We start from the raw sequence: 4,201 nt of genomic DNA, 5'->3' as shown, positions 1-4,201 counted from the left end.
ATGGTCAAAGGAGAGCCTTAGAAGCCAAGAGGCAAATGTCATCATATGCATTCCTCATGAAATCTTGCCGGGAACAGCACAAGAAGCAGCACTCAGATGTTTCCGTCAACTTCTCAGAATTTTTTAAGAAATGCTCAGAGAGGCGAAAGACCATGGGTTCAAAACAGAAAGGGAAATCTGAAGATAGGGCAAAGGCAGACAAGGTCAGTTTATGAAAGAGAAATGAAAACAAACATCCCTCCTACAAGGGAAACAAAAAAGAAGTCAAAGATCCCAGTGTACCCTATAGGCCTCCTTTGGCCTTCTTGTTCTCTTCTGATTGTCACCTCAAAATCAAAGAACATCCTGGCCTATGCATAGGTGATGTCGCAAAGAAACGGGGAGAGGCGGAATAACACTGCTGCAGATGACAAGAAGCTTTATGAAAAGAAGGCTGCAAAGCTGAAGGACAACTAAGAGGATATTGCTGTATACTGAGCTAAAGGAAAGCCTGATGCAACAAAAAGGGGAGTTACTTAGGCTGAAAAAAGCCAGAAAAAGAAGGAAGAGGAGGAAAATTAAAATAAAAAAGATGATGATGAATGATGAATAAGATAGTTCTAACAGTTTTTCTCCTCTGTCTATAAAACATTTAACCCCCTCCTGTATACAACACCCTCCTTTTAAAGAAAAAAAAAAAAAAACCTGAAATCTAAGATTAAGATTTGTTTTTAAACTATTCATTTTGTGTATAGTCAGCACACTGCTGAATGTGTCTTTAGATAGACCTGTCCTGGTAGCATTTTTAATAGCCATTAACTTTGCCTGGTACAGTATGAGCGTTGTAAATTGGCATGGAAATTTAAAGCTTGTTCTTCTTGGTGCACAGCACAAATTAGTTTTATATGGGGATAATAGTATTTTCACCTTCAGTTGTCTCTGATACAGCTTATATTAGGAAATAATTGTTGTGCCGTTAACAGAATACTACACTGTGATTGCAAAAAACAAAGTTACAGTTCTTGCAGTTCTTTTGTTGACATTCTGAAAGCTCCTAAGTAAGTATGAATTTTATTTTTTTCTTTTTGAGATGGAGTCTCACTTTGTCACCCAGGCTGGAATGCGGTGGCACAATCTCAACTCACTGCAACCTCCACCTCCTGGGTTCAAGCGATTCTCCACTCATGTAGCTGGGATTACAGGCCATAAGTCACTATGCTTGGCTAATTTTTGTATTTTTGTAGAGATGGGGTTTCACCATGTTGACCAGGCTGGTCTCAAACTCCTGGCCTTAAGTAATCCACCTGCTTTGGCCTCCCAAAGTGCTGGCATTACAGGCATGAGCCATTGCACCTAACCAACTATATATAATTTTGTATTAAAATAAATAAATAAAAACTGTTTTTTGAATAAGCACATCTAAATTAAGTGTTGCTGTGCAAATTACTAATGCAATTAACTTAAATAATTGCTGCTTGTATCCACAAATTCTGTGAGGCCTTGGGCATGTTATCTTGACTAGAGATTATTTTCCTGTTCTGCAAAATGGAATACATGTATGTCTTAGTTTGTTTTCTGCTGCTAGAACAGAGCACCACAGACAGGTAATTTACAAAGACAGGAAATTTATTTGGCTCACAGTTCTAGAAGTTGATAAATCCAAGAGTACAGAGCTGTTATCTGGTGATGGTCATCCCATGTCAGAAGATATCACATGGTGAGACAGAGAGAGGAAATTGGGCCACATTCATTCTTTTTATCAGGAGCTTACTCTAGCTATTAGCAATCCTCTCTTGCAATAACACCATTAATCCATTCATGATGGTGGAGCCTTCATGACCTAATCCCCTCCTAAAGGTCCTGCCTCTCAACACTGTCACAAAGGCCATTAAGTTTCTAACATATGAACTTTTGTGGGACACATTCAAACTGTAGCAACCTATCTTACATGTTTGCAGATGAGAATGAGAAACAATGTAAAATTATCACCTAGCCAGGGGTCTGACACATAGATGATAACCATTAAATGGTAGCTATAGTAGAAGAGTTTAGAAAGTCAAATGTCTTTAAATCTCAATTTAGTGACAAGAAGCAGAAAAAGTCATTTTCTCATTTGCTTCATACTTGGTCCTCAGTCCTGACTGGTTGTTCAAATATGTGAATATTTCACTAAGAGCAGAGTTTAATTTTGCTAATGATTCCAAAGCCTTCCTGACTTTCCCCTACTTCATGTTTGTTTGTGTTTTAATAAGAATATATGCTATGGATCAACAGCTTCAAGTCAAAAGTCTTGACACATTCAAGATAAGAACTCTAGGGACAGCTAGGACATTCTTAGGCTAGCAAAAGGTGCCCCAAAAGTTCCTGTTCGCTCTGTCTTCTAGCTACCCATCGGGCTTATGAGTGGCTTACTATAGAGCTAATCAGTTCAATGCCAAGAGGTCTGGGAAGTCTTGTAGAAAGTCCGACTGTCATGAATTTATCTAGGCATCCTTCTGAGACAGTTAATTGTATTATGCCTTGTAAAACCTAGACCTTTATTTAATTCTACAACTTTCCAGGATACGTCGTATATGTATTCTTGCTAAGCAATAGTGAATAATTAGGACCACCACCCTGAGATAGTGAGTGATGAGAAAGAAAATGATTCTCATTAACTCTCAAGTTTAAAAATACATTTTTTTATATCACTAATTTTGAAGAAAAATAGTTTTTTTTCCCTTCTAGAAGAACACCAGTTTGGTGAAAATGAATGTAGTTTGAGTTGTTGCATTTTTTTTTCCCCCACATATGGACAACCAAGATGTGTCTTTGAAAACAGAGAATTAATATCACAATATCAAACTAATACAGTTAGAAGAGGTAAACTATTTTTCCATTATTAATATACTTTGTACATGATGTGCATTTTAGAAATCGCATGGGTGAACACTGAATGATAGCTCATTCAGAAAAAAATCAAGACTTAGATTAGAAGACTTTTACATGTCAAATGTGGATTCTACAAGGAATGGAATAATTAAAATATTTATAATTATGGAAGTACTCTCATTTTTATTGCTTTGTATAATTTTAGCATAATCAAAATTAGAGCTCAAAGGAAAAAAGATGGAGTCCTTATCATTCTGGAAGGAAATGGTATTAAAGAAGTCACGATAACCAAACATTTTTAAAACTGAGTGTTTTCAATTAGACTCATCAAATTATTTTGCTTTATCTTGACACACTTATCTACACTACTCCTTATGCATTTTCTTACCCATCAGATGGGTTTTTCCTTTCTATGTGCTCTACACTGACCCTCAAAAATCTTCAAATAAATCTTTTCTTCTTCTATTCATTTCCACATTTACTAGAGACTTTATGATTTATCTTCTTGTATGTACTCTAAAGTATTGGGTGGTGAGTCACTAACTATTTAAAGTTATTTTGAATTACAAATAATAGCTAACCTAGTGTGATTGTATGTGCTACTAGGTTTAGTCTTTACTTCCCCCAACGAGCTTGCATTCTAGGGTGCACCTATAGCTGTAGATGCCCTATCATTTTGCAAAAAGCAAAGAACTAAGAGAAACTATACATTCTTGGTAGGTATCCATCCCAGGAGAGGTAAATTATAGCAGATAGTATTACTGATTTTCTATTACCATGGACACCTCAGCAACACAAAATGATACTTTACCCTCTGATTGCCCAGTGTTATCAGGCTAGCAAAGTATCAGCTGGATGATATGTCACAGTACAAAATATATAAAAACTTTGCTTCTTGCCACCTGAATTTCAAAGACTCAACAGATTAAAAACTTATTGTGGTTTTTAAGTCTGTTGCTTGTTTTCAAAGACTTTGCAGCTGAGTTTTTAACAGTATGGTAATATATAGTTCAAGGAATATAACCTTCTGATGAAACACCACATATTTTAGCCTAGTGGCAACGAAACCAAGCAAATTGCTAACTTCTTAAACAGTTTTACAACATGCCAACGGACATTTCTCTTAGATTTTTGCCTAGACTCTTGTAATTATTGGATAATTGCCTCTCCATATTCACTTTCTTTTGACAGCTTAGTTCTAGCCTCTGGGAGTTTAACATCTAATTGGTTTGTTTGCTGAGACTGTGGAATCTTGAGTCTTCTTGAACTCAGCAAAGTCAGACAGCCAAAGGAGTTAAAAATATTTTAGTTAGTTCTATCCTCTGGAACCCATCCAAAAGGGTTAATAGAA

At 36.2% G+C, this 4,201-nt stretch overlaps 1 pseudogene; it reads left to right on the top strand.

Annotated features, from left to right (window-relative positions):
* On the top strand, window positions 1-561 carry LOC144341228 (high mobility group protein B1 pseudogene; annotated as a pseudogene).
* The last annotated feature ends 3,640 nt before the right edge of the window (window positions 562-4,201 follow it).

This window comes from Macaca mulatta, chromosome 6, assembly GCF_049350105.2.
Source record: "Macaca mulatta isolate MMU2019108-1 chromosome 6, T2T-MMU8v2.0, whole genome shotgun sequence".
In the NCBI taxonomy this organism is placed as follows: domain Eukaryota; kingdom Metazoa; phylum Chordata; class Mammalia; order Primates; family Cercopithecidae; genus Macaca; species Macaca mulatta.
Note: the sequence above shows the minus strand (reverse complement) of the source record. Positions and strands in the feature narration are given on the sequence as shown.